Source organism: Delphinapterus leucas, chromosome 17, assembly GCF_059928025.1.
Source record: "Delphinapterus leucas isolate spDelLeu-1000000601 "Yukka" chromosome 17, BTC_Dleu_Yukka2, whole genome shotgun sequence".
NCBI lineage: Eukaryota > Metazoa > Chordata > Mammalia > Artiodactyla > Monodontidae > Delphinapterus > Delphinapterus leucas.
In genome coordinates this window covers 726323-751311 of record NC_143145.1, presented here as the reverse complement: position 1 = coordinate 751311, position 24989 = coordinate 726323, and the positions used below count along the sequence as shown (strand labels likewise).

Genomic DNA, 24989 nt, shown 5'->3' with positions numbered 1-24989 from the left:
GAATCCCAAGCAAAGCACTGCTTCTTTAAGCCCACCCCAATTCACCCAAACAAGCCAAGTCCCACAGGAAATCCTTCCAGTCCCCCTTCCTGTGGTCCCCCCACCCCCGCTTGCCGCAGTGAGCAGTAAGCCTGACCTGTTCAGCCACAGGGTGTCCTGTGGGCTTCCTCTGGAGCCTTGACACAGCTCGCTATACTAAGGCCACTATGTGAGGAGAACTAATTTATTCTTCAATCAAAAATGTGTATTTACATGAGTAATCATTAAGTCCATTCTTGTTTTCAAGATTAAACGACACAGGACTTCCCTGGTGGCTCAGTGGTTAAGAATCCACCTGCCAATGCAGGGGACACGGGTTCGAGCCCTGGGCCAGGAAGATCCCACATGCCGTGAAGCAACTAAGCCCATGCGCCACAGCTTCTAAGCCTGCGCTCTGCAGCCCGTGAGCCACAACTGCTGAGCCCACGTGCTGCAAGTACTGAAGCCCACGTGCCTAGAGCCCGTGCTCCACAAAAAAGGAAAGCCACCGCAGTGAGAAGCCCGCGCACCACAACAAAGAGTAGCCCCCACTCCCCGCAACTAGGGAAAGGCCGCACGCAGCAACAAAGACCCAACGCAGCCTAAAATAAATAAATTTATAAAGAAAAAAAAAGATTAAACGACACAAAGTCTCCGTCACATTCCCTGCCCTGCAAAAAAAGCAACACCATCACTGGTGCCTGCTGAAAACCATGGTGAGAGGCCAGCCCAGGACCCCAGCTCACTCAGCACGCCCAACAGATGCCTTGTGCCACCTGCCCTGCCAACCAGGGCTACCGTCAGCATCTCAGAGCTGGTAGTGCCTTCAGGACAGGGACTGTGACCTGTGCACTTTAACACCCAGGCCAGCATCTAGTCCAGAGTGGGCGTGCCATTGGTGTCGACCGTGCAATGAGCGGATGAACTCTACGTGGCACGAACCGCACAGGCACCAACTGCCCCAAGAGCGGGGCAGAGAATGCTGCAGACTTCCGGACTCTGGCCCAGCATCGGCATCAGGAGGGGGCATTTCAGGAGTGCAGGCAGCAAACTGAACGCCCAGGAAATGCATGGAGGCCCACTTGGGGGAGCCAGGTGGAAGAAAGCGGATGTGGGAGAGTTGAGGGGTCGAGGTCAGGTGTGACAGCTGTGGATGTAAAGCTCGAGTCTGAACTCTATTTCTCAGGCAGTGACGAGCCACTGGGGTTTTCCAGGGAAGAGCCCAGGAGTGGTTTAAATAAAGGCAGGAAAATCGGCGAGGACCACAGTGACGGGGCGGCAGGGAGGGCCGGGCCTGGGGAGCAGAGGGCGCTTGGGAGGGGAGGCATGGGTGCAGGCCTGGTCCCGGGGCTGTAGCTCCCAAGGCAGCCCTTCCCCATCGGGGCCCAGATGCTGCACCCCGGCCAGCAGCATGGCTTGGCCCGTCTGCTGCCAAACGTTCTGTGTTCCGGAGTGTCTCCTTCATCTCAGGCTTGTCAGGCACTGGAGACCTTTCAGAACGCCCCAGATGCAAACCACCCACCACAAACACACACACACACGCACACACACAACCTCTCAACTCCCACCTTCACTGCTAAAGAAGGCCTCTTCTCCCCGTGGGCCCTCATCCCCCGGGACCCAGTTCACAAGGTCACCCACATGTCCACCCCCGCAAACCTTCGGGCTCTTGTGCAGCAACTTCCTCCTTTGAAACCTGTGCCCTCTCCTCTCCTTCATCCAACTCCGGTCTGCTTTTCGCTGGTATCCAGCAGCTTCCCGGATGTGGGAGGGCTCTAGCACCAGGTTCAGAATCCTCCTCTCCACCGCAACTGCTATGACGACCCTGGGGCATTTTGGGTGGTATCTTCCAAGTGCCTCTCTCACCTATGCCCTTCTCTCGAGTCAAGGCCATGACCACCTCTGAGCAGACCCAAACCATCCTTGGCACCACAGACAAAGAGATGATGGCATGTCCCTGCTTAAATGCCTTCAGAGGACTTCTCATCAGGATGGCAGACTGACTGACCCGAGATCCGGACTCCTACTCTTAACACATAAAACTACCAGATAAAATACTTTTAAACTTTTAAACAAATGAGCTGGAATGCAAAAATAAATGTGAAGGGAGACCCTGCGGCTGTGAGGGAAGAGTTACAGCTATGGGATTTAGAGAGGTTGTGCTGAGGAAACAAGAATTAGCATTTAGGACCTACCAGGGGAAGGAGCCTTGGCGAAACCGCAGGCTCTCAACTATCAGGGAGCCTTAAGAACAGAGCCTTACCAAAGCCACAATCCGGACTTGCCTCAGCTCTGCCCCAAGGGTTGAACGTAATTGGCCCCACTTTATCTGCGGACTCTATCCGTAAGAAGATAACATCACCCGGAACCTCTAGGTCTTTCAATACACAAGCTGTCAGTTAGAAATTGCTAGGCATTTCAAAAGACAGAACTATATGACTGAAAACCAAGAGGGAAAATGAGATGACAGAAACAGACCTAAAAGTGACTCAAAGATGGGAGATAGCAAAAAAGGACTTTAAAATAAATATGATTGATATGTTAAGCAAAATGCAGGGGGAAATGGAGAAACATGGAAGATAATATGGAGATTTCCCAGAGAACTGAATTCTATAAAAAGAATCAAACTGAGCATCTTGAATGGAAAAATACAATTAACTGAAACTAAAAATTCAATAGATGGGTTTAAGAGCCAATTAGACAAGTCAGAAGAAAGGATTAGTGAACTGAAAGGTCAATAGAAAATATCCAAACTTACAAAGGGAAAAAAAGAATGGATAGAGGAAATAGTATAATAGGTGGGGAAAGAGTAAAAAATACACATATGTAGAGTCCCAGAGGAGAAGAGAGAAAGAATGGAGAAGTAATGTCTGAAGAGATAACACCTGAAAATTTCCCCAAACCATAGGACATCAACCCACAATCTACCAAAACTGACACAAAAAGAAGGTTATGCTTACCTCTAAAATTTTCTAATTTGTTTAAGAGTCCACTGTCATGAATTGAATTGTGTCCCCTCAAAATTCAAATGTTGAAGTCCCAATCTCCAGTACCTCATTATGTGACCTTACTTGGAAATGAGGTCATTGCAGATATAATTAATTAAGATATGGTCATACTTCCTCATACTAGGACACAAAACAAGCCTCAACAAATTTAAGAGGATAGAAATTATTTCAAGCATCTCTTCTGACCACAACAGCATGAAACTAGAAATCAACCATAGAAAGAGAAATAAGAAATAAACGATTACATGGAGACTAAACAACATGCTACTAAAATACCAATGGGTCAATGATGAAATCAAAGAAGAAATTTAAAAATACCTTGAGACAAATGACAATGAAAACACAACCATACAAAATCTATGGGATGCAGCAAAAGCAGTCCTTAGAGGGAAGTTCATTGCGATATAGGCCTTCCTCAAAAAACAGGAAAAATCTCAAATAAACAACGTAACCTACCACCTAAAAGAATTAGAAAAACAAAAACAAATAAAACCTAAAGTCAGCAGAAGGAAGGAAATAATAACGATCAGAGAGGAAACAAATAAAATAGAGATTTGAGAAACAATAGAAAAAAATCAATAAAATCAAGAACTGGTTCTTTGAAAGGGTAAACAAAATTTACAAACCTCTGGCCAGGCTCACCAAGAAGAAAAGAGAGAGGACCCAAACAAACACAATAAGAAATGAAGGAGGAGAAATAACAACCAATACTGCAGAAATACAAAAAACCATAAGAGAATACTATGAACAATTATATGCCAACAAATTGGACAAACTAGAAGAAATGAACAAGTTTCTAGAAGCATACATCCCATGAAAACTGAATCAAGAAGAAATAGATCATTTGAACAGACCAATCACTAGAAGTGAAATAGAATCTGTAATTTAAAAAAAACAAAAAACAAAAAAACTCCCTAAGATTGAAGAGGAAGGAACATTCCCAAAGTCACTCTATGAAGCCACCATCACTCTGATACTAAAACCAAAGACATTACCAAAGGAGAAAATTATAGGCCAATATCTTTGATGAATACAGATGCAAAAATTCTCAACAAAATATTAGCAAACCGAATCCAACAACACATAAAGAGGATCATACACCACGATCAAGACAGATTCATCCCAGAGTCACAAGGATGGTTCAACATACGCAAATCAATCAATGTGATACACCACATCAACAAAAGAAAAGACAAAAACCACATGATCATCTCAATAGATGCAGAAAAAGCTTCTGATAAAATTCAACATCGATTAATGATAGAAACTCTTACCAAAGTGGGTATACAGTAAGTCCCCTACATACGAACGAGTTCTATTCCGAGAGCGCCTTCTTAAATCCAATTTGTTTGTTAAGTCCAACAAAGTTAGCCTAGGTACCCAACTAACACAATCAGCTATATAGTACTGTACTGTAATAGGTTTACAATACTTTTCACACAAATAATACATAAAAAAACAAACAAAAATAGGCTTCCCTGGTGGCACAGGGGTTGAGAGTCCGCCTGCCGATGCAGGGGATATGGGTTCGTGCCCTGTTCCAGGAAGGTCCCACATGCCGCAGAGTGGCTGGGCCCATGAGCCATGGCTGCTGAGCCTGTGCGTCCGGAGCCTGTGCTCCGCAACGGGAGAGGCCACAACAGTGAGAGGCCCACGTACCGCAAAAAAAAAATAATAATAAAGAAAGGAGAAAGAAAGAAAACATTTTTAATCTTACAGTACAGTACCTTGAAAAGTACAGTAGTACAGTACAACAGCTGGCATACAGGGGCTGGCATCGAGTGAACAGGCAAGAAGAGTTACTGACTGGAGGAGGGAGAGGAGGTGGGAGATGGTAGAGCCGAAGGATCGTCAGCAATAGGAAATGGAAGGCAAGCTGCAATCTCACTCACACCTGACATTGATGGCACAGCCTCTGGTTCCTTGCTGGATTCAATTCTATCTACCCTCTTGAAAAAACGATCCAGTGATTTCTGGGTAGTAGTTCTTTTTTTCTCATCATAGATGACACGGTAGCACTGGATTGCATTCTGAACGGCTGCTACAACCTTCGTGTACCATTCTACGTTCGGGTCCTGTGCCTCAAAAACTAACAGTGTCTCCTCAAATAAAGAAAATGCCCTTGCCATTTCCTGCATCGTGAATCTCTTCGGTTCTTCAGTTACTTCTTCTTCCTCTTGTCACTCCACCCTCTCAATTATTTTCACTTTTGTTTCCATTGTTATTGCTTGGCGCTTCTTAGCAGTACCAGCTACACACCGCCGTTTTTACGGTTGCTTCCAGACAGCCTGGGCTTGAAATAAAGCTACTGTACTACTATACTCTATACAGTACTGTACAGTAAAGTGCACAAAAGCACAACCATTTGTAGAGGATGCATACGCGTGACAAAATATGCCAAACGTGTGAACTAACTTACGTGATTGGACATGTGAATGCATGTTTGCATCTTTGAAAGTTCACAACTTGAAGGTTTGTATGTAGGGGACTTACTGTACAGGGAACATATCTCAACATAATAAAAGCTATTTATGACAAACCCATAGCCAACATAATACTCAATGGTGAAAAGCTGAAAGCCTTCCTGCAAAAATCTGGAACAAGACAAGGATGCCCACTCTCACCACTTCTATTCAACATAGTATTAGAAGTCCTAGCAACAGCAATCAGACAAGAAAAAGAAATAAAACGTATCCAAATTGGAAGGGAAGAGGAAAAATTGTCATTATATGCAGATGACATGACACTATATATAGAAAACCCTAAAGACTACACGCGAAAACTACTAGAACTGATAAACAAATTCAGCAAGGTAGCAGGATACAAGATTAACATACAGAAATCTATTGTATTCCTTATACTAACAATGAAATATCAGAAAGAGAAAGTAAAAAAGCAATCCCTTTAAAAATCCCATAAAAAAAAAACTTAGGAATAAACCTGACCAAGGAGGTGACAGACTTATATGCTGAGAACTATAAATCACTGATAAAGGAAACTGAAGATGATTCAAAGAAATGGGAAGATATCCCATGTTCTTGGACTGGAAGAATTAATATTGTTAAAATGGCCATACTACTCAAAGCAATCTACAGATTTAATGTGATCCCTATCAAATTACCCATGACGTTTTTCACAGAACTAGAAAAAACAATCCTAAAATTTATATGGAACCATAAAAGACCCAGAATTGCCAAAGCAATCCTGAGGAAAAAGAACAAAGCAGGAGGCATAAGCCTCCCAGACTTCAGACCATACTACAAAGCAACAGTGATCAAAACAGAGTGGTACTGGGACAAAAACAGATGTATGGATCAATGGAACAGAATAGATAGCCCAGAAAGAAACACACACACCTACAGTCAATTAATCTTAGAGAAAGGAGGAAAGAATATACAATGGGAAAAAGACAGTCTCTTCAGCAAGTGGTGCTGGGAATGCTGGATAGTTGTATGTAAATCAATGAAGTTAGAACAGCCCCTCACACCATACACAAAAATAAACTCAAAATGGCTTAAAGACTTAAATATAAGACATGACGCCATAAAACTCCTAGAAGAGAACATAGGCAAAACGTTCTCTGACATAACTCATAGTAATGTTTTCTTAGGTCAGTCTCCCAAGGCCAAATAAATAAAAGCAAAAATAAACAAATGGGACCTAGTCAAACTTATAAGCTTCTGCACAGCATAGGAAACCATAAACAAAACAAAAAGACAACCTACGGCATGGGAGAAAACATTTGCAAATGATGCGACCGACAAGGGCTTTACTTCCTAAATATAGAAACAACTCATACAACTCAAACAATCCAGTCAAAAAATGGGCAGAAGATATAAATAGACATTTATCCAAAGAGAACATATAGGGGACTTCCCTGGTGATGCAGTGATTAAGAATCCACCTGCCAGTGCAGGGGACACGGGTTTGAGACCCGGTCCGGGAAGATCCCACATGCCGAGGAGCAGCTAAGCCTGTGCACCGCAACTACTAAGCCTGTGCTCTAGAGCCCTTGAGCCACAACTACTGAGCTGGCGTGCCACAACTACTGAAGCCCGTGCGCCTAAAGCCCATGCTCCGCAACAAGAGAAGCCACCACAGTGAGAAGCCTGCACACCCCAGAGAAGAGTAGCTCCTGCTGGCCGCAACTAGAGACAGCCTACGCACAGCAACGAAGACCCAATGCAGCCAAAAATAAATAAATAAATAAAAAATAAATTTCTAAAAAAAAAAAAAGAGAAGGGCTTCCCTGGTGGCGCAGTGGTTAAGAGTCCGCCTGCCGATGCAGGGGACACAGGTTCGTGCCCCGGTCCAGGATGATCCCACATGCCACGCAGCGGCTGGGCCCGTGAGCCATGGACGCTGAGCCTGCGCGTCCAGAGCCTGCGCTGCGCAAAGGGAGAGGCCACAACAGTGAGAGGCCTGCGTACCACAAAAAAAAAAGAAGACATATAGATGGCCAGCAGGCACAGGAAAAGATGCTCGACATTGCTAATTATTAGAGAAATGCAAATCAAAACTACAGTGAGTTATCATCTCACACCAGTCAGAATGGCCATCATTAAAAAGTCTACAAATAATAAATGCTGGAAATGGTGTGGAGAATAGGGAACCTTCCTACACTGTTGATGGGACTGTAAATTGGTGCAGTGACTATAGAAAACAGTACGGAAGTTCCTTAAAAAACTAAAAACAGAGTTATCATACGATCCCGCAATCCCACTCTTGGGCATATATCCAGAGAAAACTCTAATTCGAAAAGATAGGGGCTTCCCTGGTGGCACAGTGGTTGAGAGTCCGCCTGCCGATGCAGGGGATGCAGGTTCGTGCCCCGGTCTGGGAAGATCCCACATGCCGCAGAGCAGCTAGGCCCGTGAGCCATGGCTGCTGAGCCTGTGCGTCCGGAGCCTGTGCTCCGCAACGGGAGAGGCCACAACAGTGAGAGGCCCACATACTGCAAAAAAAAAAAAAAAAAGAAAGAAAAGATACATGCACCCCAACATTCATAGCAGCACTATTCACAATAGCCGAGACATGGAAGCAACATGTGTCCACTGACAGATGAATGGATAAAGAAGATGTGATACACTTATACAGTGGAATATCACTCAGCCATAAAAAAGAATGAAATAATGTCATTTGTAGCAACATGGGTGGACCTAGAGATTATCATTCTAAGTGAAGTCAGACAGAGAACGACAAATACCATATGATATCACTTATATGTGGAATCTAAAATATGACACAAATGAACTTATCTACAAAACAGAAACAGACTCACGGACACAGAGAATAGACTTGTGGTTGCCAAGTGGGGGTGGGGGAGAGGGATAGACTGGGAGTTTGGGGTTGGTAGATGCAAACTATTACATTTAGAATGGATAAATAGGGCTTCCCTGGTGGCGCAGTGGCTAAGAATCCGCCTGCCAATGCGGGGCACACGGGTTTGAGCCCTGGCCCAGGAAGATCCCACATGCTACGGAGCAGCTAAGCCCGTGCGCCACAACTACTGAGCCCGTGCTCTAAAGGCCGCAAGCCACAACTACTACTCAGCTTATGTGCCACAACTACTGAAGTCTGCGCGCCTAGAAGCCACAACAAGAGAAGCCACCGCAATGAGAAGCCTGCACACTGCAATGAAGAGTAGTTCCCACTCGCCACAGCTAGAGAAAGCCCGTGTGCAGCAATGAAGACCCAACACAGCCCAAAATTAAAATTAATTAATCAATTATTTTTAAAAAATGCTTAGGGATTATGGCAGAGGCTCCCTAAGACCACTCCCAGGTTTGACAATTCAGGGGATTCAGCATATACTCCTGCTTACAGCTACGATTTATTACAGAGAAAGGATATAAAGCAAAATCAGCACAGAAAATAGACTCAGGGGGCCAAATGTGAAGGAAACCCGGCACAAGCTCTCAACAGTCTTCTCCCTGTGGAGTCACACAGGACGAACTTAATTCCTTGAGCAATGAGTTGGGACCACACACGTGCAATGCTGTCTGTCAAGGAAGACTATTAGAGACTCAGCACCCAAGGTTCTCATAGGGGGCTGATCATACAGGCACCCTCTGCCTACCGGTACCAAAATTCCAGACTCCCAGAAGGAACTCAGAAGCTGAGCATAAGCCATGTTGTTTGAACCAACAGCTTAGGCACAGTGAGCCATTCTTAGCAGTTTATCAGTTCTGAGGATTATGGGAACTCTCCCGAAATCAAATTTCCAGATGACAACCAAGGCCAAGCAGACTTTTCTTTTTTCTTTTTTTTTTTTTGAAGAAATATGGACTTTAATGAAGATTCTTTCCCTTTGGTATAAGTGAGACCTGTGAAAACATCCAAACAAAAAGAAAAGAAAAAAAGGGAGGTGAGGATTTCGATAGTCCACGCTCCCTTATCCACAAGGCCTAAGGACAGAGCAGGGCTCGCACCCCTGTAGCTGCAGCTGGACCCGCCTGGAGAAGGGATTCAGTAACTGCAGGTTTTAAGTGTCCCGCCCGCCCACCCGCCCCCTGTGGAACTAACACTCATTCAGCCAAACTTCTGCCTCCCAGCCTTGCGTGGGAGGTCCAAGTTTCTCTAGTCCTAGCTCACACTCGAACTCTCTCGACCTCTGGTCTCGGAAAAGATAAGGCTACTGGCAAAGGCCGGGGTGAGGAAAATGCCGATAGCTGTAAAAGGGCTTTGAAAAGTCAAAAAGGCGATGTATTAATCGATTATTATCATTGTGTGCTCAGGAATAAGCGATGGAAAACAGATTAGGAAAGTAAATCTACAGCCCTAAAATATATGCATATAAAATAAAAAATAAATGCAGTTCCAAATCTACTGATGGTATCTGAGAATTGTCTACTGCTTTAGAGTCTCAATGCCCCGGTTCCCACCTCCACAAAATCCACCTAGGCTGACACTTCAGTCACCCCCCACCACCCCAGCAGGAGGAGGCAGGGCAGAGGCTACAGGGGGAAGGGCTATACTTTGGCTGTAGAGTATAGCATGCATGCAGCATGGGAGGGGTGGGCTTACAAAATGTATATATAGACCCCCTGGGGTGAGGGGCCCCGCCCAGGAGGCACTGAGCAAGGGAGGGGTCCATCTCCCTGCTGGCTGGGAGGGGGCTCTGAGGCAATCTCTAAGGGTTGCATACCCCGGGGAGAGGGGGCAGCTGCCACTCCTACCTCTGTTCCAAGCAGACCTTTCTAAGGACAGCAGTCTCAGGCCTGCTGTGTTAACTCTTTTCTTCACAGTGATAAACTAAACAAATATGTGCAATGCCTGTCTGCTGAAAACTACAAAACACTTCTGAGAGAAATTTTAGAAGACCTAAATAAACAGAGGAATGTACCAAATTCATGCCTCAGACTCAATACTGATGGCAATTCTTCACAAATTGATCTAGAAGTTCAACACAATCCCAGTCAAAATCCTAGCAGGCTTTATCGTAGACATTGACAAACACCTTAAATTTATATGGAGAGAAGCCGGTTGGAGCCTGCGATGTCGTGCAGGTGTCTAGTCTTCAATCACTATGTCAAGTGACACAGATGTTTCTCTTTCTTCATATGATGAAGATCAGGGATTTAAACTTATCCGAAAAGCTAGAGAGGCACCATTTGTCCCCATTGCAATGGCAGGTTTTGCAGCAATCGCTGCATTTGGATCATATAAATTGAAGAGCAGGGGCAATACTAAAATGTCTGTTCACATGCGCGTGGCAGCCCAAGGCTTTGTTGTGGGAGCAGTGACTCTTGGTATGGGCTATTCCATGTATTGAGAATTCTGGGCAAAACCTAAACCTTAGAAGAGGAGATGCTGTCTTGGTCTTGGTGGCGCTTGCTTTAGTTAGACATCTCATATTGAGGTTATATATTTACATTGAAAATAAATTCTGCGGGTCGGACAATAACATGGTAATTTGAATACCGGCTTCCTTTCTGGCAGGCTTGATTTGCCTAGTGACTAGTTCACTAGCTATAGGTCATTCAGGGGAGTCAGATTAGCACAAAAACATGTCACTTTTAAATGCACTTGATAGTGGTACAATGTCCACCTTCTTAAACTCTCCTGATAAAATTAGTTGTAAAGAGGACAACATGCTCCCAGTTGCTGCAGAATATCACATGCTTTTGATGTAATGTAGGAGTCCTATTTACCCCATTTAATTTAACTCTTTCTCACTGCCTTGTGGACTGAGTACTGTTTTTAAGGTCTGGCTGGCTCTTGAAGAACACTTTCAGAACAGTGCACGGAATACAACATTATAAACCTCCCAGCAACTATGTGTGTGTTTTTTTTTTTTTTTTTTTTTTTTTTTTTTTTTTTGCAGTACACGGGCCTCTCACTGTTGTGGCCTCTCCCGTTGCGGAGCACAGGCTCCGGACGCGCAGGCTCAGCGGCCATGGCTCACAGGCCCAGCCGCTCCGCAGCATGTGGGATCTTCCCGGACTGGGGCACGAACCCGTGTCCCCTGCATCGGCGGGCAGACTCCCAACCACTGCGCCACCAGGGAAGCCCTATGTGTGTGTTTTTAAACCAAACCTAAAGAGCTGGTAACAGCTGCTTTGAAGTAGTATCTGTTTCAGAATCATAGTTGTAAACATGAGAATAACTTAACTATAGATCCCCGTTTAGCTCTTTTGTAATTGCAGAATTATAGTTTGCTGCTGTTATATTAGAATAATTTTTAAATGGCATTTTGAAATAGAAGTGTGTATTTTAAGTGCTAATGCAAAGGTAAATGAAAAATACTTTTAAAAATTTATATGGAAATGCAAAAGAATTAGAAAAGCCAAAAGAATTTTGAAAAAGAAGAAAAAAGTTGGAAGACCTGATTTCAAAATTCACTCTAAGGCTATAATAATCAAGACAGTGTGATACTGTCCTAAGGAGGGACATATAGATCAGTGGACATATAGATCAGTGGAACAGAATAGAGAATAGAGACCTACAGACCTAGAGACCTACAGACCTAGAGAATAGAGAAATAGACCTACACATATTTCTTTTAAAAATGGTAATGGAAAAATTAGATATCAATATTAAAGAAGAACAACCTCAACCCTTACCTCACGTCATACACAAAAATTAACTTAAAATGGATCATAGACCTAAATGTAAAAACTAAAATTACAAAAACTTCTACATGAAAATGTAGGTGAATATCTTCATGGCCCTAGAGTAGGCAGATTTCTTAGATAGGACACAAAAAGCACAGACCATTTAACAAAATTTTTTGGATAAACTTAAAACCTTTTGCTCTTCAAAAGGAAATGCCCTGGTGGCGCAGTGGTTAAGACCCCACACTCCCAATGCAGGGGGCCCAGGTTCGATCGCTGGTCCGGAAACTAGATCCCACATGCATGCTGCAACTAAGGAGCCCGTCTGCCACAACTAAGGAGCCCTCAAACCCCAAATAAGGAGCCTGCTTGCTGCAACTAAGACCCAATGCAACCAAATAAATAAGTAAATAAATAAATAAAAAGGAAATGAAAAGACAAGCCACAACTTGGAGAAAATATTTGCAATACATATATTTGGCAAAGAATTTGTATCCAGACATACAAGTGCTTTTACAACTTCATAATTAGAAGACACGCAACCTAATTTTTTTAAATGGGCAAAGGATTTCAGGAACCTCATAAAAGAAGATATAGAAATGGCCAGTAAGCACATGAATTATTTTCAAAATCATTAGCCATCAAGGACATGCAAATTAAAACCACAATGAGATACCACTCTACATTCACTAGAATAGCTGAAATTTAAAGATTTACATTAACATACTGGCAAGGATGTAGAGCAACTGGAACTCTCATTTACTGCTGGTGGAAAAGTAAAACGGTATAAACACTTTGGAAAACAATTTGGTAGTTTATAATACATATTTACCATATGATCTAGCAGTTCTACTCCTAGATTTTTAACCAAAGATTTATACACGTGTTCATAGCAGCTTTATTCATAATTACCAAAAATAGGAATGACTGAAATGTCCATCGACGAGTGAAGGAATAAACTAATTGTGACAGTCACATAACAGAATACTACTTAGCCATCAAAAAGGAACAAACTAGTAACACACACAACCACAAGGGCGGATCTCAAAAACACCATGCAAACACAAAAGAACATATACTGTATGATTACTACTCCAGAGAAGACTAATCTATTAGGACCAGTGATGGGAGGTGAGAATTGCTGGGAAAAGGCACGGGGAAACTTTGGGGTAATAGAAGAATTCTATACCTTGTTGCAGTGGTGCTCACATGGTATACAGGTTTGTCAAAACTCATCAGATTGTATGCTTAAAATGGGTAAATTTTATTGCATGAGAATTACACCTTGATAGAGTTGATTTTTTTAAATGAATGTAGGCAAAAGTATAACAAAAACACTTCCTCTTCTGCTTGAGAATTTGCCCTTTGGTTAATTGTCTAGCTATGTTCCCCTGGTAACCAGATAAAGGTAGAATGTCAACAATTTAACTAGGCAACACTGCTTACGGTAACAATCGCCCCTATTGGAAGATGCACTATGTGGACTGGCAGGAACTAGAAATGAACTATGAACGCCTGAGAGAAGCCATAACTCTGGCTTCCTGGAGGACAGTGATTCTTGAAGCAGAGCACGTCTCTTGTGGAGACGCTGGAAGCTACACCTATGCAACTGTCGCAAGATATATGGCTCCTGTGAGGCGTAAGGTTTGGAAGCCCTGCCCAGCATGAATCTCATCCCCTTGCGTGTGAGCTGTCACCTGTGGGTCCAAAGATGTAGCCTTGATGGCTATATAAATTGCTCCATGATTCCTTCAGAAAAAGAAGATGTAGCTCCCCTGCTGGCCAGCTGTATTTCCTGCACATCTGAGCAGATGGTTGCCAAGGGTGGCCCTTGGTCATCTTACGGATGGGGCTGGGGATTTAGTGGACTAAGAAGAGCCCCCGACGGACACTGCAGTGTGTATCTCACAGAAGAGTAAGACAAATGGCCATGAAACATATGACGGATGACCTGTTAGCCTCAGAAATTATCAAGGGGGGATTCCCCAGTGGTGCAGTGGTTGGGAGTCCGCCTGCTAATGCAGGGGACACGGATTCGAGCCCTGGTCCGGGAAGATCCCACATGCCGCGGAACAACTGGGACTGTGCGCCACAACTACTGAGCCTGCGCTCTAGAACCCGCAAGCCACAACTACTGAAGCCCGCGCGCCTAGAAGCCGTGCTCCGCAACAAGAGAAGCCACCGTGATGAGAAGCCGGCGCACCGCAACAAAGAGTAGCCCCCGCTCGCTGCAACTAGAGGAAGCCCACGCACAGCGACGAAGACCCAACGCAGCCAAAAATAAAATAAATAAATTTATAAATTATCAAGAGGATGCAAGTCTAGTCCTAAAGCAGTGGCTGGCACTGGCTGAATGAAACCAAGACTACAATGAGATACCAGTACCATCCATCCAATGGGAAAAAAAAATCAAGAATTTTGACAATATCAAGCGTTGGAGAAGATACATAGCAACAGGATCACTTGAGCTTTGCTGGTGAGCAAGCCAATTAGCAAATCAATTTGACATTATCTTGTGAAGTTGGAAACTTACATTTCTACAACCCAGAATTCTACTCCTAGGTATGCCCAACATAAATTTTTGCACTTGTATGCCTGGGGACACGTATAAGAATGTTCACAGTGTCTTTGTTCGTATTAGCGAAAACCTGTAAGCAACTCAGACGTCCACAGACAAGATTATGGTTGTATAAACTGTGGTACATGCACAGAAAGGCAGAGTGTCCAACAGTCGAAATGAAAGAATGGCAGCTACGTGGAACAATATTGTAACAATTTTGCTCTCTGACCACAAGGTAACAAAATTTTAAATTAACAAGATTAAAAACGAAGGTTTGGAAACTAAAATACTCTTTGTTGGCTGCCCATTGAAGACGCAGTGTTTCTAATAGAGACACTCCTGCGTTTGCGCAGAAAAAATGTGGTGCTGGACCGCCCAGCACAGCGCAGGAGGGCTTAGCATTTTTGGTACTGACACCCCACAGTCCGTGTGACACGAGAAAGCCCACACACACTTGCAAATGGACAGCCCCCTTGGGTGACAACCACTGCCCGCCCCTCCACCCAGCACCCAGCACCCAGGATAAAGTCCAGGCTGTCTGATGGGGCCTCAGGGCCTTGACGATTGCCCGGCCTCCCCCTCTCTTGTCCCTGCTCTGTACACTTCAGCTGCCCAAAACTCCCTTGACTCTGGGTCTTTGTACCTTCCCCTCCTTTTCCCCACCCGATATTCCTCTAACCTGGCTGGCTCCTTCCAGGGTTTAGATCTTCAGAAATCATTCCCCTGGGGCGCACCCCTGACCCCCAGCCAGGGCTAGATGCCCTTTGCCTCGGCTTCCCCAGCAAAGCCCTCGCCCACTGTGTGGTTGCTGTCTGTTTGTCGATCTGTGTGCTCCACTTACTGTAATTCTCTGTAATGCTTGTGGTGCCACCATGGCCACCTGGATACCCAGCACGGTGTATGGCACACAACTGGTGCTCAATAAATCTAGTCCCTGTTGAATTGCCTTTTGTGTCAAAGAGCACACAGCACTGCCCGAGTCCAAAGTGGAGGTAGTGTGGGAATGGGAGGGCTCCCTCAAGGCACAGGTGACACACGAAGAAAAAGGATTAGCCCTCCCGTGGGTGATTCCCTCAAGGGGCCTCAGGGAGCATCCAGGCCACCCAGAAGTGCACTCCATCCCCCGCACTGTGTCGGTGGGCGAGACACCTCCCCGCTGACTGTGCCCTGCTCGCACTTCCCTCTGAATTTGCCATTTCTAACATCGTCTCCAAGTGTCTGTCCGTCATCCGTTGCCACTTCTGCCGGCGCAGGCCCTTCCACGTGCTTCTTGGAAGGTCCCACCCACCGGGTCTCTGCTGGTCTTCTTTTCCTTCATTCTCCCCACTTCCGTGCTGCCCTCAGCAGTCACCCAGCCCTCCCCAGCCCTCCCCTGATTCTCAGCTGCTGAGTGCCGCAGGCTCCGGCTCCGGCTCTGCATGCTCACTTCCCCGCAGGATTTCACCCTCCTTCCCCCACAGCGAGCTCACCTCCTGACCTGCAGGCTCCCAAACCAAGGCCCACTGAGGCTCCCCGCAGCCCAGGTGCTCTGGGAATGGACCAGACCAGCCTCCCACTTAGGGACCTCACCATTTGGGGCACTGCCCGTCCCACCACTGCGTCCCGACCACACACCTCTCACCCTGCTCCTCCTGTCCAGCCAGGTGCAAACCGGCAAGCCCTCAAGCCTTCTCCCCTCCCAGCCCACCCTGCTTCCCTCCCGCGCCCGTCTGCCCTCCCTCCCCCAGGTGCACAGGGCCTGCTCCATGCCCCTTGTCCCACCACTTCGCGCCCTGGCTCAGCCCCCTCTGACGGGCCTTTCCCAGCCCATCCTGAGGCAGTCTGAGGCTGGGAGGACAGTCACAGGGCAAGGTGACCTGGTTTCCTCCCAGGGACATTTCATGGACCTCGGCATGACCAAGCAGCCCTGCTACCAGCCTGCACACTCGGCACCCTGCTCCACTCTCCCCAGTCCTGGCTCTCCGCCTCACCCTGCTCTCAGCACAGGGTCAAACGGCGGCTGACGCCTAGAGAGCACTGGGTATGAGCTTACACACCTCCTGTCACATGGCTCCCCAACCACCTGCTCTGCCTACATCCCATGTACAGGCCCCACGCGTGCCACCAGCCCCCTCCCCTGGTTCACGCTGTCCTGCCCCAACCTGCTCTGCCTACATCCCGTGGACAGGCCCCAGGCATGCCACCGGCCCCTCCCCTGGTTCACGCTGTCCTGCCCCACAGCCTTCTGGCTCTGCTTCTACGTGGCCTGCCGGTTCCTGCCTCAGGACCTTTGCTCTGCCCCTCATCCCAGCTCTCAGACACGATGTCTCCTCAGAGGCCCTGTAGTCCACCCTGCCCACCATCCCCCATCCCACCACCTGCTCTGATGCCTTTGTGGCCCTCGTTCGATGCGTCTGTGCTGGAGCAGCGGTCTCGTCCACACCGTGTGCCCAGAGCTTGGCATGCACCTGCACACAGACAGACGTGCCCCAGTCCTCGGGTGCCGAATGGACAAATGAACACTCGGGAGGCTTCACAGATGAGGAGCCTGTGGCTCTCGGAGGTTCAGTAACTACCAGAGTCCAGCGGCAGCTCAGGTGTGTCCAACCAGCACAAGAAAAGCCACAAGACTTTTGAGGAAAATGAGGCTAGAGGCACAGTACTCAAAACGTCATCAATGAAATATCTAAGAAGTCTCAACAGCCTAATAAAAACGATAGCACAGTTTTACATATGTTACATGGTTAAGAAATACCAAAAATACTACAATAAATATGGCATTTGCCTTCAAGAAGACCTGAAGCCAGTTTATAGAAGTGGGCGGGGGCAGAGTCGTGGCTTGTGGGTTACTATGAAGTGAGTTGTCTGAAATCGGATGGGAAGTTGTGACCCGGATGTGGCGAGGTGTGGCTCAGCACAGAGAGGAGGCGGTGAACTGAGGCACTGGCAGATGTCTGAGGTGTGTGTGTTTTGCACGTTCCTATGTTGCTGTGGTCCATTCATCTGGGTGCAGTTTTTGCTTTCTGTTTTCACCCATTTCTCATAAACAAAATTGCACGTAAACAAACGGAATTTGCCTTATGTTCAAATTGCTCCTAAATATATCAACCATGTTGAAACAAATTCACATTTTCAAAACAAGCATTTTAGCAAACTGTATTTTTTTAGGATTCCCTCCTATAACCAGATTTTTCAGTAACACGACAAATTAAGAGAGTGCACCAAAGAAGGTACTCAGCTACGTCATAAATTGTAGCATGAAATTCCTCAAGCTGGGGCTCAAGGACCCAGACTGGCCAAAGAGGGGTTCTGGAGTCAGAGTCTCCCAACTGCGGGACGTCAGCCTAAACACTGTGGTGCAAGACGCTAGGAAGAGAGGACTGTCACGGGGAGTCTAAGCATTGGTCAGCCCAAGCAGGTGTCCATCATCACCACCAAGCAAATGAGCTTAGCTCTAGCGAGTCCTCGGGTCACAAACCCAGGGCACAAACAGCAGATTCTAAGGACACTGGGTTTGGGAAAGTCTTTATTTCTGATCTGCTGAAGAAGGGAGGAGAGAAGAGACACTTTCCTAGGACCAGGCAGAAAAGGCTGGCCAAATATGTCACAGGGGGGTTTCCCTGGTGGCGCAGTGGTTGAGAGTCCGCCTGCCGATGCAGGGGACGCGGGTTCGTGCCCCGGTCCAGAAAGATCCCACATGCCGCGGAGCAGCTGGGCCCGTGAGCCACGGTCGCTGAGCCTGCGCGTCCGGAGCCTGTGCTCTGCAACGGGAGAGGCCACAGCAGTGAGACGCCCGCGTACCGCAAAAAAAAAAAAAAGTCACAGGAAGAAGTGGGGGCAACTCTGCCCCCCGATCCAACCGGAGCCCAGACCCAGAGCCCAGAGCCCCGCCCAGGGCTCACTTGCAGGCATGGGGACCAGGGCAGCCTCAGGGCCAAGGGCAGGAAGGTCTGAGCGGCTGCTGACAGGGGTGGCCAATGCCCTGTGCCAATCCCAGTATCTGACATGCAGCTTGGTGACCTTATCAGGCCAACCCAGCATGTGCATGTTGGCCTTGAGCCGCTCCCCTTCTAGCAGCTCTCCCTCTGCCAGCCCTGAGCGTGGGCAGATGGGACCCCAAGTGTCGGAAGTCTGTCACCACAACCAGGTGTTGAGCACCACGTGCAGGCCCCTACCTGACCTCAGCTCTCAGCCTCAGGGTCATCTGACCTTCAAGACAAACTCACTCCCCAGATGAGACAGCCCAGCCTGCCGTGACCTCACAGCCCCTCTCCCACCGCTCTCCAGATTCAGGCCTAAAACCAGGCCCCTCTGTCCCTGGCCACTTCCCTCTGTGTTCACAGAGATTCCTAATGAAAATCCCTCGTGAAAGTTCTATTCGATAGGGCTGAGCTGAGAGCTGGGAAGGCAGGTCTGCCCTCAGCCGCAGGGCCGGCAAGGGTCTGACACAGAGGCACCCAGAGCCGGAGCCAGGGGCGGGCACGGGCTGGGGGCGGGCAGGCTGGTGTGGAGGCAGGGTGGCAGAGTGCCCGGCTCACGGGAGACGTGAGGACCAGGGAAGCGTGCAGTGGAGGGGCGGGCATCGTCAGGCATGAAGCCGGCGTGCGCTTTGAGGAGCTGCAGGTGCAGAGGGGAGGGGGCAGGCAGGGACGTCTGGACTCTACCTGGAGCCGAGGGGCAAGGGCAGTGGCAGGGCCAGGCAGGGCCCATGCACTTGCCCTGCAGGGTTCACCCAGAGCCCGTGGAGTGCTGGGAGTGGACTCGAGGACCCAACAGAGACGAGTGTCCTGCAGCCCTGGGGTCACAGGTCATGCAATCATGTGAACTGGTGGTTAAAGCTCCTCCCTTCACTCCAAAGCCTCCGAGCCTTACCGTCCCACCGGGTGTAAAATCCAAACCCCTGTGTGAGCCCCACACGCCGCCCTCTGCCTCTCTGACTCGGTTGCCACCTCTCTCTCCGTGGCTCATTCCCCTCCATCTCATAGGCCTCCTGGATGGTCTTCAAAAGTGCGGCAGGCCTGCTCGTGTGCCCAAGGCCTTTGCACTGGCTGGCCCTCTATCTAGAAGGCCTGCCCCTCAACATCCTAATTTCTTGTCCTGCCCCCGCCTCGAGGCCCCTCCCAAGTGTCGCCTTGTCGGGGAGGCCCTCCGACCACTCTGTACTGAAGGCCATGGCTTCCGCTTGCTCGCCCTTTCCCCGCATTACGCCTCCTCACGGCCTGCATCACCACCACCCTCGTCATCCTTCTCTCTGGCGACTGCTCATGGTCCCGCCGGGACATCAGCTCTGAGGCAGCAGGCCTTTGCTGTGTTCCCTGCACCAGTGAGAGATGGCGTCGATGGCTGCCGTGGAGCAAACGACCAAACGTACGGTCCTTACAGAAGCCACGAGAGCACATTGCAAGCCCACGTGGAAGAGGGGGAGACTGAAGCATCAGAGGGCCACGTGTCCTCTGGCCTAACCCTAGCCCTCGCTGGCAGGGCGGTCCTTGGCTCGGGCCCGTCAGATCTCAGGCCCCCCCCACCTCCACGCCCCTCTGTGTCCCCCACCCAGACTTTGAGAATGCCCTCCAGTCAAGGAACGGGGCTGGGGAGCCTGGGGTTCCCGCCAACAGCTTCCAGCCTGCCCTGCCCTGGGCAGCTCCTGCCATAGAAATGGAGCCAGAGAGAGCAGAGGTTCCTTGTTTGTTCCCTGCTGTCCCCCGCAACGGCACCTGGCAGGCTTTCAAGATCTCTGGGCTGATGAGAAAACTCATTTAGCTCTCCCTCTGTGCCAGACGTTGCCTTGCTATTTTACACACATTACCTCATCTAAGCCTCACAACAACAGTAGGAGGAGGGAGCGTTATTACCCCACTTGACAGACAAAGGAACAGAGGATGCGGGCTGCCCCGGCCCACACAGCAAAGCTGGAGACGAGACGCCTGACCTCTCTGATGCTGCTGAAGGGGAACCCTGAGGGGGTCTCCCAAGCTGGGGTGTGAAGTGGGAGCAGGAATCAACTGAGGGTCAGGGTAGGGGGCACACGGGTCTGACGTGGGGCCTGTGGAGCCTGGGGGCCTGGACCCCAACCACACACGCCCAGCAGCCCTGGCTCCTAGCCCCCGCCCCTCTCTCGGGCTGACCAGCCCTCCTCCTCCTTGCTGCCCTCCAGATAACACTTCTCAAAAAGCTAAGAGGGCCCTGCTACCAACATGGAGACGTGGCCAAGGCTCCAGAGCCTGGCAGAGCCCTCCTGGCCCCTGCCCTGGCCTCTAGTCCCTGAGCCCTTCACGAGGGGCGATGGACGAGCCCCGGGGTTGGTGACCAAGGTCTCACTCCTAGAACATTCCGCCTCTAGCCGAGACCTGGACAGTCTTTCCTCTGAGGCTGCTCTTCCTGACTCTGGCTGGCAGGGCCCCAGAGAGATGAGCAGGTGCCCCTGCTCCCCACAGGGCCGGCTGCCTTCCCACGGCCCTCCAGACTCAGGGAGGGCACAGCCGGCCCCTCAGAAACCCAGAGGCACGTCCTCCTCAGACACTCAGAAGGTCAGCTAGCACCTGGCCTGTTTCTACCGCTAGCCAACGCATCTTCTCCAGCTTCATGGTGGGAATTCTTTCAGAAGAGAGAAGAGAAGGTTGAATAAAGATGCACTGATACATTTCTTGAGCACCCACTGTGTTCCAGGGCCTGTACTGGGCTCTGGGATGCAGAGCAGAGTGTGCTGCGGTCCTTGTCCTCTCCGGGACACCACCCCGAGTCCTCCCTCTGAGTGGAGCCTTGATCCAGAAAGACCCCTTGGCAGCTGTGCAGAGAGGCTGCAGCAGAAAGGCTGAGGCTGGATGCAGGAAGAGCAGGCCAGAGACTAGGCAGCCCGCCCCAAGCCCCAACCTTGACAGCTGGGAAGATGCAGGAAGCATGGGCCCGTCGTGGGGACCTGGAAAGCCCAGGCACTTGGCATGGCTGTGTCTCGGTGCCTCACCTGTAGGAGGAGGGGGCTGTACATCTGCCTGGGGCGGCGGGTGTTGGGACTGCTACAGCAGTGCCTGGAGGGTGCCAGCCGACTCCGTGGGAGCGCAGACTGGGCAAATGCCCCCAGGAGCTCCTTGCCAGCACCAGGATGTGACTGTGAGCCCACAGACCCTGAGGTTAAACAGGACGGAAATGATCACACGGCCGGTGTTGCTAGAACTGCGTTAGCCACGTGCAGACTGGCCCCTCCTCAGGAGGGGACAGGAGGTAAAACGGGGTGTGGACAGAGGGCTCCAGGGTGAAGGTGCCTGTTCTTCAGCAACTTAGTGCCTTGAGAAGGTGGCTTTAAAACCAAGTTTACTAAACCTACAAAGAATCCCAAGCCAAGACAGGAGCAAAGATCCCTGAAGGCCTTGCCAAGTTGGCATGCCGAGCTGAATCTAATGTGGCAAATCTGAATAGGGACAAACGGTGCAAAAGCCAGTGACCCAAGACCAGATGGGGGTCTGACTCAGCATAAGCAAGTGGGAAAACACTGAAGGTTTGTCTGCAGTGGATTCCTGATGAGCCCGTGGGGAATGCAAAGCCAGAGCAGAGGCGTGGAGGTCCCCGTCACTCCTGCAGCCCTGACCTCCCTGTAGCAGGACCTGAGAACCATTCCACAGTGACACTGGCCGGGAGCTCAGAGGGAAGAGCAGGACAGAAGACATCGAGGGGTGGCCCCATGCGTGCACACCCCAAACTCCTGCCCCCAAACGCATGATCCAAATTAACGCGGGTCAATTTTTGGATGAATCCCTTGCTCGCCAGATTTTTGCTACTCTCAATCCCAAACTCAAACCTAATAGATTTGGATACTAAAGGACACTGTCTATGTGATATAACAGCAAAAAAAAAAAAAAAAAATGAGAAAATTAAAGAGAGCAAATGAAGCCTGAAGAGGGTGAGTACAAGGAAAGCGGCAGAAGGCTGCAGCTCAGCACCTGGGGGAGCCGGGTCTTCTGAGGAGAGGCTGGTGGCAGCAGAGGTACAGTGAGCTGCAACCAGGCAGTGGGGATAGCATCTGGCCCGTCCCCGGGCTTCCAGAGCTGGAAGGGGCTGGGGAGCCTGCAGCTGCACCCCTCGTCCTGGGAGCTGTGGTGCCCCCATCTCCTCGTGACCTTCCCGCTCACTTCTCACACTCAGGAACCCGGCATTGGCCCAATGGCTCCTGCCAAACAGCCCTCCCTAAGTCCCCAGCGACTTCCAAGTCCCTAAGGCCGATGCACACTCTGTCCTCCTGTCATCTGGCCTCTCGGCGCCATTCTATTTCCTCAGCCCGTGGCTGTGCCAGCCCAGCCCCGCGGGCTCCTCCTCGTGTCCCTGTGGCATTTCCGTCCTGTGTTCTCTGCAGGCTTGTCCTGCTCTTCAAGGCCCAGGAGGCCTAAAGCCTATTGTCTTTCATGACTTACTGATTGCTGGGTGACCTCACCCACGGCTGTGGCTGCATGTGCCGTCTAGAAGCTGATGACCCCAAGTGGTATCTTGCCAGTCCACGCAGCGGGCTCTGCCCTGGGACCCGAGCGGTAACCACTGCCTCCCTGAATTCACTCCTCAGAGGCTTCACGGCACCCGCTCTCAGCAGCGCATCCAAACCTGACTCGGTCTTTGCTCTAAACTCGGTCTTGCTCCCTGCTGGGCGGGGCCCCCAGCAGCTGTGAGGCTGTCCCTGCTCACGCCCGTGCCCAAGACCAGGCCGCCGGGTAGCCGCTGAACTTCCCTCCACCTCCTCCGCACCACTGCGTCCAAGGCACCCGCGCCGCTTGCTTGCGTGACTGTGGCGGCCTCCTTACTGCGCTCCATTCAGCCGCTCTTTCTCTCCAATCCATTCCCACGCGCCCTTCTCAAAGCCTTCAAGGGCTTCCCAAGGCCTTTAGGATGAAGATGAATGTAAGCCCTGCGGCCGCCAGTCCCCATCACAGCCTGGACCCTCTGTCCTCCGCGCCCCGCCCCCGGGGCCCCATCACAGCCTGGGTCCTCTGTCCTGCGCGCCCCGCCCCCGCCCCCGGGTCCATCACACAGGCCGGCCTCGTTCCTTCGGCCGCACACTGCCCTGGGGCCTCTGCATGGGCTGTTCTTCCGGCTGGAAGCTCTTCTCCCACCAGAGACTCCTCCTTCGTGTCACCTCAATCATCACTTCCTCAGGGGAGGCTGCCCCGAGACGACTGGATCTACCCTACCGGCCGCACCCTCTCCCGGCACCACGCTCAGCATTCATCACGCTGGCAATTCGACATTTATGTGTGATTGTTCGATTCTCCGCTGCTCCCCACTGTACTTGATACGGCCGATACGGCAGGGACAATGCCTGATTATGACTAGGATCGAACCCCCAGTTCCTAGCACAGAACCCCCAGTTCCTAGCACAACGCCTGCCATACAGTCGGTGCTCAGTATACATATTTTTGGAGGAACGCAGCACTGGTACATGGGAAATACAGATGGTGTATCAGTCAGCGTTCTTGTATATTGAGAGGTTTATTTTAAGGAACTGGCTCACACAATCGTAGGAAATAGCATGTCCGAAGTCTGTGGAGCAGACCAGGAGACCAGAAACTCAGGCAGAATTTCTAGGACAGCGTTGAGGCACAATTCCTTCTTCCCCGGAAAACATCAGTTTTCTATTCTTAAGGCTTTCAAATGATTGTATAAAGACCACCCACGTGACTGAGGATAATCTGCTTTACTTAAAGTCAACCTTCAGAGCAATGACTAGGCTAGTGTTTGACCAGATACCTGGGCAGCACCATAGCCCAGCCAAGCTGACACAGAAAATGTAACCACCACAGATGGCAAGGAGGGCATCAACCCAAGGAGAGGCCAACAGCGCGGTAAGACGATTGAGAGAGCCGTGACAGGCTTATTTTCACATGCTGGAGGAAAAACCAGCAGAGACGTTCTGTGAAGAGCTGAGGGTGTGCAGAGGGGATCTCTTCCACTGAAGAAATCTCAGCCCTGGTCCCCAGGGCCAGAGTGATTCAGCCAGGATTACAGTCTGGGGCGTCAGAGGAAGGTGAGGGCAGGCCCCCCGTTGTGAGGTCCAGGTAGAACGCTCCACTCAGACTGGCCCCAGCCCTGGCTGATCTTCGACTCCATCCTCACCCCCACCCTCCTGCCAGGAGTGTGCCCTCTGTCTTATACCAGGACGTCACCACCCTCTCCTGTTCAAGAGCAGATGCCCGCAGAGCCAGTGGAGTTCACAAGGACATGGCCTCACTCAACTCCCAAGGTCAGGCCTGCAAATTTCTCTGTGTAGACTGCTCTAAAAAGGGGGAGTGCGATAAGGACTCAGAGATGTGAGTTCTTGGAACCTGATGAGGAATGCAGTCTTGGGTTCTTGAAGGACTATAGTCAGGAAAATTCAAGAACCCAGAGAAT

General features: G+C 49.6%; 1 protein-coding gene and 1 pseudogene across 1 annotated transcript in view; one reads left to right on the top strand and one right to left on the bottom strand.

Annotated features, from left to right (window-relative positions):
- The window catches only part of PARP10 (poly(ADP-ribose) polymerase family member 10), a 44561-nt gene that overhangs the window by 15542 nt on the left and 4030 nt on the right, over positions 1 to 24989 (bottom strand). The gene's annotated exons all lie outside the window — the stretch shown is intronic.
- LOC149746891 (HIG1 domain family member 1A, mitochondrial pseudogene) lies at positions 9641 to 11291 on the top strand (annotated as a pseudogene).